The sequence below is a fragment of the Manis pentadactyla genome, chromosome X (genome assembly GCF_030020395.1).
Source record: "Manis pentadactyla isolate mManPen7 chromosome X, mManPen7.hap1, whole genome shotgun sequence".
NCBI lineage: Eukaryota > Metazoa > Chordata > Mammalia > Pholidota > Manidae > Manis > Manis pentadactyla.
Window position 1 is genome coordinate 149,301,484 of NC_080038.1, and position 14,951 is coordinate 149,316,434.

Below are 14,951 nucleotides of genomic sequence, written 5' to 3' on the forward strand. Positions count from 1 at the left end.
CTTACTGTCTGTATTTAGCCACATTCTTTGACTAAGTGCTCCCTGAAGACCACAAGTATCATTCCTCTGGGCCTGTTGTCTCGAGAAAAGAAAACTTGTTCTTTGCTCACCACCATGTTTGAAGGACATCAGCGTGATCACCGCCGATAGGACAGTGGGTCAAATAAAAAGGAACACCAATTTCTAGACAGGAGCAGTTGGGAGCTAAGAGTGTATTGTGGGGTGACGTGTTTATTTGAGTGTCCAAACTTCCCTCTTAGGTAGTTATTACATCTTCCCATGCGTGAATATCATAAAACTCACTGATTTCAAAGTCCCAGACGCTTATTATTACAGCAACTCAGTTGTCGAGGTGAGAGACAATGAGAAGTATGTTGCTGCACCACTAAATCAATGGCTGGGAACGGCTGAAACCAAACAAAAAGAATTCACGGAGGCCAGATAGGGCTATTTTCTTCTGACTGTCTCAATGGACTCACACAGAATCCATTTGTTTGATTGTTTGTTTTTCAGTTACACTCGTGAAGGGTACTTGTCCACACACCTTCGGCTTGTAGTTTGTCTGTGTCCTTGGATCTCAAGTGAGTCTCCTGTAAGTAAGCACGTAGGTGTCTTGAGTTTTCATCCCTTCTTTTAATCCTGTGTCTTTTGTTTGCTGCACTCAGTGCCTGACCTTTTATTCTGATGATTCAGAGCTGTGCACTTATTGCACTTAAAGTATTTTATTTATCATTAAGCTAAAATCACTTGAAGAACATTATGTTTACTATGCTCCCCTCTTCACCAAGTACCCCTGAAAAACCTCTTCAGTCCTGTCGATCTGCGTAGTTGGATGCTGTAGACCCCTTCACCATGTCCCTCCCAACAGAACCCGTTACAGTCGCTGTCCATCACTGAGTAGTAAAATGCTATATGATCTCTACTAGCCTTCTCTGGGTCGTACAGCACTCCCCATGCCCCCTCAACCCCAAGCATTATACATGCTAAAACTAATGCCCCATTCTTTCTCCTCACACTTATCCCTCCCTTCAGACCCACCCTGCCCAGTCCTTTTCCCTTTGGTAACTTTTAGTCAACTCTCGGGTTCTGTGAGTCTGCTGCTGTTTTTTTCCTTCAGTGTTTCTTTGTTGTTATACTCCACACATGAGTGAAAACACTTGGTACTTGTCTTTCCCCGCCTGGCCTATTTCTCTGAACATACTACCGTCTAGCTCCATCCAGGTCATTGCAAATGGTAGGATTTGTTTTCTTCTTAAGGCTGCTTACTGCACTTTTTAAACTGGATTTCATTCTTCCTTTTTGTTTGTAGTTTAGCTATGTTATTCACCATTCAACTCCTGGTTATGAACAATAGCTTTGTGTCAATCGATATGTATCTGTATCTATCTATCTAATGGTCTGTCTGTCTATGTATGTATTTATGTATGTATGTATGTATGTATGTATCTATGTATCTATCTATCTATCTATCTTCCTATCATCTATCTATGATGTCTATCATCGATCAATCTATGTACCTATCTATCTATCTTTCATCTGTCATCTGTGTACCTATCTATCTATGAATCAATCATCTTTTTGTCTGCCCATCTATCCATCTGTACAGAACAGTTAACAACATAGCCTATGTCTCTTCCCTACATTATGCTTCCAGAAATCTTGCAAGGTAACTAAGCCATAAGGAGAGCACTGTGTTGACCGATACACTTTCATGTAGAGTCAGCCGCGTGTGCTTACAAAACCAGTAAATGGAGGTGAAAGGACTTGAACATGTATCTCTGTCCTCTGTCCTCTTATACTTCCTGCTCGCTTGGTGACTTTATTTAGCCACATTCAGTGAGTAAGTGATCCCTGAAGATCACAAGTATCCTTCGTCTGGTCCGGTTGTCGAAAGAAAAGTGTACTTGTTTCTTTGCACACCACCATGTTTGAGGGACATCGGCGTGATCACTGCTGATAGGTGCAGGGACAAATATAAAGGAACACCTATTTCTGGACAGGAGCAGTTGGGAACAAAGAGTGTGTTGTGGAGTGAAGTGTTTATTTGAGGGTCCAAACTTCCCTCCTTAGGTGGTTATTACTTCTTTACATTCGTGAACATCATAAAAAGCAATGATTTTAAAAGCCCAGACGCATATTATTACAGCAATTCATTTGTTGAGGTGACAGGAAATGAGAAGGAACTTGCTGCACCACTAAATCTATGCCTGAGCACTGCTGAAATCAAACAAAAAGAATTCACGGTGGCTAGATAGGGCTATTTTCTACTGACTCTCTCTGGGGACTCAAACAGAATTCATTTGTTTGTTTGTTTCTTATTTACACTTGTATAGGTAATCTGTCCCCGCCCCTTCAGCTTGTAGTTTGTCTGTGTCCTTGGATCTCAAGTGAGTCTCCAGTAAGGGAGCACGTAGGAGGTCTTGAGTTTTCATCAGTACTTCTAACACTGGGTCTTTTGATTGGAGCACTCAAAGCCTGTACTTTTATTCTGATATTTGAGAGCTGTTCTCTTAATGCACTTTGAAATTCTTTTTGTTCTCATTAATATACAATCACATACAGAACATTATGTTTTCCAGTCTAAACCCTTCACCAAGTCCCCGGCAAAAGCCAGTTACAGTCGCTGTCCGTCAGCGTGTACTAAGATGCTGTAGAATCACTACATGTCCTCTCTGTGTTATGCAGCCGTACAAATGACCCCCCAAGTTACACACTATACATGCTAATCCTAATGCCCCCATTCTTTTTCCCCGCCCTTATAACTCCCTTCCCACAAACCCTACCCAGTCCCTTTCTCTTTGGTAACTGTTAATCCACTCTCGGGTTCTGTGAGTCTGCTGCTGTCTTTTAATTCAGTTTTTCTTTGTTATCATAGTCCACACATGAGTGAAATCATTTGGTACATGTATTTCTCCTCCTTGAATATTTGACTGAGCATAATACCCTCTAGCTCCATCCACGTTATTGCAAATGATAGGATTTGTTTTCTTCTTATGGCTGCCTACTGCACTTTTTAATCTGGATTTCATTCTTCTTTTTTGTTTGTAGTTTCGCTATGTGCTTTCACCATTGCTTACCTGGTTATGAGCACTAGCTTTCTGTTAATCGATATGTACCGATATCTATCTATATGTCTGTCTATCTATTTATCAATCAATCAATCAATCAATCATCTTTTTGTCTGCCCATCTGTCCTTGTGTACAGAACAGTTAACCATATATCCTATATCACTTTCCTACACTATGCTTCCAAAAATCCTGCAAAGTATCTAGGCTGTAGAGAGACCACTGGGTTCACCGAGACACTTGCAGGTCGAGTCGGCCGCGTGTACCTACAAAACCAGGAAATGGTTGTGCCGGGACTTGAACCCGTGTCTCTATCCACTGTCCTCTTTCATCTCCTTATAACTTACTGTCTGTATTTAGCCACATTCTTTGACTAAGTGCTCCCTGAAGACCACAAGTATCATTCCTCTGGGCCTGTTGTCTCGAGAAAAGAAAACTTGTTCTTTGCTCACCACCATGTTTGAAGGACATCAGCGTGATCACCGCCGATAGGACAGTGGGTCAAATAAAAAGGAACACCAATTTCTAGACAGGAGCAGTTGGGAGCTAAGAGTGTATTGTGGGGTGACGTGTTTATTTGAGTGTCCAAACTTCCCTCTTAGGTAGTTATTACATCTTCCCATGCGTGAATATCATAAAACTCACTGATTTCAAAGTCCCAGACGCTTATTATTACAGCAACTCAGTTGTCGAGGTGAGAGACAATGAGAAGTATGTTGCTGCACCACTAAATCAATGGCTGGGAACGGCTGAAACCAAACAAAAAGAATTCACGGAGGCCAGATAGGGCTATTTTCTTCTGACTGTCTCAATGGACTCACACAGAATCCATTTGTTTGATTGTTTGTTTTTCAGTTACACTCGTGAAGGGTACTTGTCCACACACCTTCGGCTTGTAGTTTGTCTGTGTCCTTGGATCTCAAGTGAGTCTCCTGTAAGTAAGCACGTAGGTGTCTTGAGTTTTCATCCCTTCTTTTAATCCTGTGTCTTTTGTTTGCTGCACTCAGTGCCTGACCTTTTATTCTGATGATTCAGAGCTGTGCACTTATTGCACTTAAAGTATTTTATTTATCATTAAGCTAAAATCACTTGAAGAACATTATGTTTACTATGCTCCCCTCTTCACCAAGTACCCCTGAAAAACCTCTTCAGTCCTGTCGATCTGCGTAGTTGGATGCTGTAGACCCCTTCACCATGTCCCTCCCAACAGAACCCGTTACAGTCGCTGTCCATCACTGAGTAGTAAAATGCTATATGATCTCTACTAGCCTTCTCTGGGTCGTACAGCACTCCCCAAGCCCCCTCAACCCCAAGCATTATACATGCTAAAACTAATGCCCCATTCTTTCTCCTCACACTTATCCCTCCCTTCAGACCCACCCTGCCCAGTCCTTTTCCCTTTGGTAACTTTTAGTCAACTCTCGGGTTCTGTGAGTCTGCTGCTGTTTTTTTCCTTCAGTTTTTCTTTGTTGTTACACTCCACACATGAGTGAAAACACTTGGTACTTGTCTTTCTCCGCCTGGCCTATTTCTCTGAACATACTACCGTCTAGCTCCATCCAGGTCATTGCAAATGGTAGGATTTGTTTTCTTCTTAAGGCTGCTTACTGCACTTTTTAAACTGGATTTCATTCTTCCTTTTTGTTTGTAGTTTAGCTATGTTATTCACCATTCAACTCCTGGTTATGAACAATAGCTTTGTGTCAATCGATATGTATCTGTATCTATCTATCAAATGGTCTGTCTATGTATGTATGTATGTATGTATGTATGTATGTATGTATCTATGTATCTATCTATCTATCTATCTTCCTATCATCTATCTATGATGTCTATCATCGATCAATCTATGTACCTATCTATCTATCTTTCATCTGTCATCTGTGTACCTATCTATCTATGAATCAATCATCTTTTTGTCTGCCCATCTATCCATCTGTACAGAACAGTTAACAACATAGCCTAGGTCTCTTCCCTACATTATGCTTCCAGAAATCTTGCAAGGTAACTAAGCCATAAGGAGAGCACTGTGTTGACCGATACACTTTCATGTAGAGTCAGCCGCGTGTGCTTACAAAACCAGTAAATGGAGGTGAAAGGACTTGAACATGTATCTCTGTCCTCTGTCCTCTTATACTTCCTGCTCGCTTGGTGACTTTATTTAGCCACATTCAGTGAGTAAGTGATCCCTGAAGATCACAAGTATCCTTCGTCTGGTCCGGTTGTCGAAAGAAAAGTGTACTTGTTTCTTTGCACACCACCATGTTTGAGGGACATCGGCGTGATCACTGCTGATAGGTGCAGGGACAAATATAAAGGAACACCTATTTCTGGACAGGAGCAGTTGGGAACAAAGAGTGTGTTGTGGAGTGAAGTGTTTATTTGAGGGTCCAAACTTCCCTCCTTAGGTGGTTATTACTTCTTTACATTCGTGAACATCATAAAAAGCAATGATTTTAAAAGCCCAGATGCATATTATTACAGCAATTCATTTGTTGAGGTGACAGGAAATGAGAAGGAACTTGCTGCACCACTAAATCTATGCCTGAGCACTGCTGAAATCAAACAAAAAGAATTCACGGTGGCTAGATAGGGCTATTTTCTACTGACTCTCTCTGGGGACTCAAACAGAATTCATTTGTTTGTTTGTTTCTTATTTACACTTGTATAGGTAATCTGTCCCCGCCCCTTCAGCTTGTAGTTTGTCTGTGTCCTTGGATCTCAAGTGAGTCTCCAGTAAGGGAGCACGTAGGAGGTCTTGAGTTTTCATCAGTACTTCTAACACTGGGACTTTTGATTGGAGCACTCAAAGCCTGTACTTTTATTCTGATATTTGAGAGCTGTTCTCTTAATGCACTTTGAAATTCTTTTTGTTCTCATTAATATACAATCACATACAGAACATTATGTTTTCCAGTCTAAACCCTTCACCAAGTCCCCGGCAAAAGCCAGTTACAGTCGCTGTCCGTCAGCGTGTACTAAGATGCTGTAGAATCACTACATGTCCTCTCTGTGTTATGCAGCCGTACAAATGACCCCCCAAGTTACACACTATACATGCTAATCCTAATGCCCCCATTCTTTTTCCCCGCCCTTATAACTCCCTTCCCACAAACCCTACCCAGTCCCTTTCTCTTTGGTAACTGTTAATCCACTCTCGGGTTCTGTGAGTCTGCTGCTGTCTTTTAATTCAGTTTTTCTTTGTTATCATAGTCCACACATGAGTGAAATCATTTGGTACATGTATTTCTCCTCCTTGAATATTTGACTGAGCATAATACCCTCTAGCTCCATCCACGTTATTGCAAATGATAGGATTTGTTTTCTTCTTATGGCTGCCTACTGCACTTTTTAAACTGGATTTCATTCTTCTTTTTTGTTTGTAGTTTCGCTATGTGCTTTCACCATTGCTTACCTGGTTATGAGCACTAGCTTTCTGTTAATCGATATGTACCGATATCTATCTATATGTCTGTCTATCTATTTATCAATCAATCAATCAATCAATCATCTTTTTGTCTGCCCATCTGTCCTTGTGTACAGAACAGTTAACCATATATCCTATATCACTTTCCTACACAATGCTTCCAAAAATCCTGCAAAGTATCTAGGCTGTAGAGAGACCACTGGGTTCACCGAGACACTTGCAGGTCGAGTCGGCCGCGTGTACCTACAAAACCAGGAAATGGTTGTGCCGGGACTTGAACCCGGGTCTCTATCCACTGTCCTCTTTCATCTCCTTATAACTTACTGTCTGTATTTAGCCACATTCTTTGACTAAGTGCTCCCTGAAGACCACAAGTATCATTCCTCTGGGCCTGTTGTCTCGAGAAAAGAAAACTTGTTCTTTGCTCACCACCATGTTTGAAGGACATCAGCGTGATCACCGCCGATAGGACAGTTGGTCAAATAAAAAGGAACACCAATTTCTAGACAGGAGCAGTTGGGAGCTAAGAGTGTATTGTGGGGTGACGTGTTTATTTGAGTGTCCAAACTTCCCTCTTAGGTAGTTATTATATCTTCCCATGCGTGAACATCATAAAACCCACTGATTTCAAAGTCCCAGACGCTTATTATTACAGCAACTCAGTTGTTGAGGTGAGAGACAATGAGAAGTATGTTGCTGCACCACTAAATCAATGGCTGGGAACGGCTGAAACCAAACAAAAAGAATTCACGGAGGCCAGATAGGGCTATTTTCTTCTGACTGTCTCAATGGACTCACACAGAATCCATTTGTTTGATTGTTTGTTTTTCAGTTACACTCGTGAAGGGTACTTGTCCACACACCTTCGGCTTGTAGTTTGTCTGTGTCCTTGGATCTCAAGTGAGTCTCCTGTAAGTAAGCACGTAGGTGTCTTGAGTTTTCATCCCTTCTTTTAATCCTGTGTCTTTTGTTTGCTGCACTCAGTGCCTGACCTTTTATTCTGATGATTCAGAGCTGTGCACTTATTGCACTTAAAGTATTTTATTTATCATTAAGCTAAAATCACTTGAAGAACATTATGTTTACTATGCTCCCCTCTTCACCAAGTACCCCTGAAAAACCTCTTCAGTCCTGTCGATCTGCGTAGTTGGATGCTGTAGACCCCTTCACCATGTCCCTCCCAACAGACCCCGTTACAGTCGCTGTCCATCACTGAGTAGTAAAATGCTATATGATCTCTACTAGCCTTCTCTGGGTCGTACAGCACTCCCCATGCCCCCTCAACCCCAAGCATTATACATGCTAAAACTAATGCCCCATTCTTTCTCCTCACACTTATCCATCCCTTCAGACCAACCCTGCCCAGTCCTTTTCCCTTTGGTAACTTTTAGTCAACTCTCGGGTTCTGTGAGTCTGCTGCTGTTTTTTTCCTTCAGTTTTTCTTTGTTGTTATACTCCACACATGAGTGAAAACACTTGGTACTTGTCTTTCTCCGCCTGGCCTATTTCTCTGAACATACTACCGTCTAGCTCCATCCAGGTCATTGCAAATGGTAGGATTTGTTTTCTTCTTAAGGCTGCTTACTGCACTTTTTAAACTGGATTTCATTCTTCCTTTTTGTTTGTAGTTTAGCTATGTTATTCACCATTCAACTCCTGGTTATGAACAATAGCTTTGTGTCAATCGATATGTATCTGTATCTATCTATCTAATGGTCTGTCTGTCTATGTATGTATGTATGTATGTATGTATGTATGTATGTATGTATCTATGTATCTATCTATCTTCCTATCATCTATCTATGATGTCTATCATCGATCAATCTATGTACCTATCTATCTATCTTTCATCTGTCATCTGTGTACCTATCTATCTATGAATCAATCATCTTTTTGTCTGCCCATCTATCCATCTGTACAGAACAGTTAACAACATAGCCTATGTCTCTTCCCTACATTATGCTTCCAGAAATCTTGCAAGGTAACTATGCCATAAGGAGAGCACTGTGTTGACCGATACACTTTCATGTAGTGTCAGCCGCGTGTGCTTACAAAACCAGTAAATGGAGGTGAAAGGACTTGAACATGTATCTCTGTCCTCTGTCCTCTTATACTTCCTGCTCGCTTGGTGACTTTATTTAGCCACATTCAGTGAGTAAGTGATCCCTGAAGATCACAAGTATCCTTCGTCTGGTCCGGTTGTCGAAAGAAAAGTGTACTTGGTTCTTTGCACACCACCATGTTTGAGGGACATCGGCGTGATCACTGCTGATAGGTGCAGGGACAAATATAAAGGAACACCTATTTCTGGACAGGAGCAGTTGGGAACAAAGAGTGTGTTGTGGAGTGAAGTGTTTATTTGAGGGTCCAAACTTCCCTCCTTAGGTGGTTATTACTTCTTTACATTCGTGAACATCATAAAAAGCAATGATTTTAAAAGCCCAGACGCATATTATTACAGCAATTCATTTGTTGAGGTGACAGGAAATGAGAAGGAACTTGCTGCACCACTAAATCTATGCCTGAGCACTGCTGAAATCAAACAAAAAGAATTCACGGTGGCTAGATAGGGCTATTTTCTACTGACTCTCTCTGGGGACTCAAACAGAATTCATTTGTTTGTTTGTTTCTTATTTACACTTGTATAGGTAATCTGTCCCCGCCCCTTCAGCTTGTAGTTTGTCTGTGTCCTTGGATCTCAAGTGAGTCTCCAGTAAGGGAGCACGTAGGAGGTCTTGAGTTTTCATCAGTACTTCTAACACTGGGTCTTTTGATTGGAGCACTCAAAGCCTGTACTTTTATTCTGATATTTGAGAGCTGTTCTCTTAATGCACTTTGAAATTCTTTTTGTTCTCATTAATATACAATCACATACAGAACATTATGTTTTCCAGTCTAAACCCTTCACCAAGTCCCCGGCAAAAGCCAGTTACAGTCGCTGTCCGTCAGCGTGTACTAAGATGCTGTAGAATCACTACATGTCCTCTCTGTGTTATGCAGCCGTACAAATGACCCCCCAAGTTACACACTATACATGCTAATCCTAATGCCCCCATTCTTTTTCCCCGCCCTTATAACTCCCTTCCCACAAACCCTACCCAGTCCCTTTCTCTTTGGTAACTGTTAATCCACTCTCGGGTTCTGTGAGTCTGCTGCTGTCTTTTAATTCAGTTTTTCTTTGTTATCATAGTCCACACATGAGTGAAATCATTTGGTACATGTATTTCTCCTCCTTGAATATTTGACTGAGCATAATACCCTCTAGCTCCATCCACGTTATTGCAAATGATAGGATTTGTTTTCTTCTTATGGCTGCCTACTGCACTTTTTAAACTGGATTTCATTCTTCTTTGTTGTTTGTAGTTTCGCTATGTGCTTTCACCATTGCTCTCCTGGTTATGAGCACTAGCTTTGTTTTATCGATATGTACCGATATCTATCTATATGTCTGTCTATCTATTTATCAATCAATCAATCAATCAATCAGTCATCTTTTTGTCTGCCCATCTGTCCTTGTGTACAGAACAGTTAACCATATATCCTATATCACTTTCCTACACTATGCTTCCAAAAATTCTGCAAAGTATCTAGGCTGTAGAGAGACCACTGGGTTCACCGAGACACTTGCAGGTCGAGTCGGCCGCGTGTACCTACAAAACCAGGAAATGGTTGTGCCGGGACTTGAACCCGTGTCTCTATCCACTGTCCTCTTTCATCTCCTTATAACTTACTGTCTGTATTTAGCCACATTCTTTGACTAAGTGCTCCCTGAAGACCACAAGTATCATTCCTCTGGGCCTGTTGTCTCGAGAAAAGAAAACTTGTTCTTTGCTCACCACCATGTTTGAAGGACATCAGTGTGATCACCGCCGATAGGACAGTGGGTCAAATAAAAAGGAACACCAATTTCTAGACAGGAGCAGTTGGGAGCTAAGAGTGTATTGTGGGGTGACGTGTTTATTTGAGTGTCCAAACTTCCCTCTTAGGTAGTTATTATATCTTCCCATGCGTGAACATCATAAAACCCACTGATTTCAAAGTCCCAGACGCTTATTATTACAGCAACTCAGTTGTTGAGGTGAGAGACAATGAGAAGTATGTTGCTGCACCACTAAATCAATGGCTGGGAATGGCTGAAACCAAACAAAAAGAATTCACGGAGGCCAGATAGGGCTATTTTCTTCTGACTGTCTCAATGGACTCACACAGAATCCATTTGTTTGATTGTTTGTTTTTCAGTTACACTCGTGAAGGGTACTTGTCCACACACCTTCGGCTTGTAGTTTGTCTGTGTCCTTGGATCTCAAGTGAGTCTCCTGTAAGTAAGCACGTAGGTGTCTTGAGTTTTCATCCCTTCTTTTAATCCTGTGTCTTTTGTTTGCTGCACTCAGTGCCTGACCTTTTATTCTGATGATTCAGAGCTGTGCACTTATTGCACTTAAAGTATTTTATTTATCATTAAGCTAAAATCACTTGAAGAACATTATGTTTACTATGCTCCCCCTTCACCAAGTACCCCTGAAAAACCTCTTCAGTCCTGTCGATCTGCGTAGTTGGATGCTGTAGACCCCTTCACCATGTCTCTACCAACAGACCCCGTTACAGTCGCTGTCCATCACTGTGTAGTAAAATGCTATATGATCTCTACTAGCCTTCTCTGGGTCGTACAGCACTCCACATGCCCCCTCAACCCCAAGCATTATACATGCTAAAACTAATGCCCCATTCTTTCTCCTCACACTTATCCCTCCCTTCAGACCCACCCTGCCCAGTCCTTTTCCCTTTGGTAACTTTTAGTCAACTCTCGGGTTCTGTGAGTCTGCTGCTGTTTTTTTCCTTCAGTGTTTCTTTGTTGTTATACTCCACACATGAGTGAAAACACTTGGTACTTGTCTTTCTCCGCCTGGCCTATTTCTCTGAACATACTACCGTCTAGCTCCATCCAGGTCATTGCAAATGGTAGGATTTGTTTTCTTCTTAAGGCTGCTTACTGCACTTTTTAAACTGGATTTCATTCTTCCTTTTCGTTTGTAGTTTAGCTATGTTATTCACCATTCAACTCCTGGTTATGAACAATAGCTTTGTGTCAATCGATATGTATCTGTATCTATCTATCTAATGGTCTGTCTATGTATGTATGTATGTATGTATGTATGTATCTATCTATCTATCTATCTATCTATCTATCTTCCTATCATCTATCTATGATGTCTATCATCGATCAATCTATGTACCTATCTATCGATCTTTCATCTGTCATCTGTGTACCTATCTATCTATGAATCAATCATCTTTTTGTCTGCCCATCTATCCATCTGTACAGAACAGTTAACAACATAGCCTATGTCTCTTCCCTACATTATGCTTCCAGAAATCTTGCAAGGTAACTAAGCCATAAGGAGAGCACTGTGTTGACCGATACACTTTCATGTAGAGTCAGCCGCGTGTGCTTACAAAACCAGTAAATGGAGGTGAAAGGACTTGAACATGTATCTCTGTCCTCTGTCCTCTTATACTTCCTGCTCGCTTGGTGACTTTATTTAGCCACATTCAGTGAGTAAGTGATCCCTGAAGATCACAAGTATCCTTCGTCTGGTCCGGTTGTCGAAAGAAAAGTGTACTTGGTTCTTTGCACACCACCATGTTTGAGGGACATCGGCGTGATCACTGCTGATAGGTGCAGGGACAAATATAAAGGAACACCTATTTCTGGACAGGAGCAGTTGGGAACAAAGAGTGTGTTGTGGAGTGAAGTGTTTATTTGAGGGTCCAAACTTCCCTCCTTAGGTGGTTATTACTTCTTTACATTCGTGAACATCATAAAAAGCAATGATTTTAAAAGCCCAGACGCATATTATTACAGCAATTCATTTGTTGAGGTGACAGGAAATGAGAAGGAACTTGCTGCACCACTAAATCTATGCCTGAGCACTGCTGAAATCAAACAAAAAGAATTCACGGTGGCTAGATAGGGCTATTTTCTACTGACTCTCTCTGGGGACTCAAACAGAATTCATTTGTTTGTTTGTTTCTTATTTACACTTGTATAGGTAATCTGTCCCCGCCCCTTCAGCTTGTAGTTTGTCTGTGTCCTTGGATCTCAAGTGAGTCTCCAGTAAGGGAGCACGTAGGAGGTCTTGAGTTTTCATCAGTACTTCTAACACTGGGTCTTTTGATTGGAGCACTCAAAGCCTGTACTTTTATTCTGATATTTGAGAGCTGTTCTCTTAATGCACTTTGAAATTCTTTTTGTTCTCATTAATATACAATCACATACAGAACATTATGTTTTCCAGTCTAAACCCTTCACCAAGTCCCCGGCAAAAGCCAGTTACAGTCGCTGTCCGTCAGTGTGTACTAAGATGCTGTAGAATCACTACATGTCTTCTCTGTGTTATGCAGCCGTACAAATGACCCCCCAAGTTACACACTATACATGCTAATCCTAATGCCCCCATTCTTTTTCCCCGCCCTTATAACTCCCTTCCCACAAACCCTACCCAGTCCCTTTCTCTTTGGTAACTGTTAATCCACTCTCGGGTTCTGTGAGTCTGCTGCTGTCTTTTAATTCAGTTTTTCTTTGTTATCATAGTCCACACATGAGTGAAATCATTTGGTACATGTATTTCTCCTCCTTGAATATTTGACTGAGCATAATACCCTCTAGCTCCATCCACGTTATTGCAAATGATAGGATTTGTTTTCTTCTTATGGCTGCCTACTGCACTTTTTAAACTGGATTTCATTCTTCTTTTTTGTTTGTAGTTTCGCTATGTGCTTTCACCATTGCTCTCCTGGTTATGAGCACTAGCTTTGTGTTAATCGATATGTACCGATATCTATCTATATGTCTGTCTATCTATTTATCAATCAATCAATCAATCAATCATCTTTTTGTCTGCCCATCTGTCCTTGTGTACAGAACAGTTAACCATATATCCTATATCACTTTCCTACACTATGCTTCCAAAAATCCTGCAAAGTATCTAGGCTGTAGAGAGACCACTGGGTTCACCGAGACACTTGCAGGTTGAGTCGGCCGCGTGTACCTACAAAACCAGGAAATGGTTGTGCCGGGACTTGAACCCGTGTCTCTATCCACTGTCCTCTTTCATCTCCTTATAACTTACTGTCTGTATTTAGCCACATTCTTTGACTAAGTGCTCCCTGAAGACCACAAGTATCATTCCTCTGGGCCTGTTGTCTCGAGAAAAGAAAACTTGTTCTTTGCTCACCACCATGTTTGAAGGACATCAGCGTGATCACCGCCGATAGGACAGTGGGTCAAATAAAAAGGAACACCAATTTCTAGACAGGAGCAGTTGGGAGCTAAGAGTGTATTGTGGGGTGACGTGTTTATTTGAGTGTCCAAACTTCCCTCTTAGGTAGTTATTATATCTTCCCATGCGTGAACATCATAAAACCCACTGATTTCAAAGTCCCAGACGCTTATTATTACAGCAACTCAGTTGTTGAGGTGAGAGACAATGAGAAGTATGTTGCTGCACCACTAAATCAATGGCTGGGAACGGCTGAAACCAAACAAAAAGAATTCACGGAGGCCAGATAGGGCTATTTTCTTCTGACTGTCTCAATGGACTCACACAGAATCCATTTGTTTGATTGTTTGTTTTTCAGTTACACTCGTGAAGGGTACTTGTTCACACACCTTCGGCTTGTAGTTTGTCTGTGTCCTTGGATCTCAAGTGAGTCTCCTGTAAGTAAGCACGTAGGTGTCTTGAGTTTTCATCCCTTCTTTTAATCCTGTGTCTTTTGTTTGCTGCACTCAGTGACTAACCTTTTATTCTGATGATTCAGAGCTGTGCACTTATTGCACTTAAAGTATTTTATTTATCATTAAGCTAAAATCACTTGAAGAACATTATGTTTACTATGCTCCCCCCTTCACCAAGTACCCCTGAAAAACCTCTTCAGTCCTGTCGATCTGCGTAGTTGGATGCTGTAGACCCCTTCACCATGTCCCTCCCAACAGACCCCGTTACAGTCGCTGTCCATCACTGAGTAGTAAAATGCTATATGATCTCTACTAGTCTTCTCTGGGTCGTACAGCACTCCCCATGCCCCCTCAACCCCAAGCATTATACATGCTAAAACTAATGCCCCATTCTTTCTCCTCACACTTATCCCTCCCTTCAGACCCACCCTGCCCAGTCCTTTTCCCTTTGGTAACTTTTAGTCAACTCTCGGGTTCTGTGAGTCTGCTGCTGTTTTTTTCCTTCAGTGTTTCTTTGTTGTTATACTCCACACATGAGTGAAAACACTTGGTACTTGTCTTTCTCCGCCTGGCCTATTTCTCTGAACATAATACCGTCTAGCTCCATCCAGGTCATTGCAAATGGTAGGATTTGTTTTCTTCTTAAGGCTGCTTACTGCACTTTTTAAACTGGATTTCTTTCTTCCTTTTTGTTTGTAGTTTAGCTATGTTATTCACCATTCA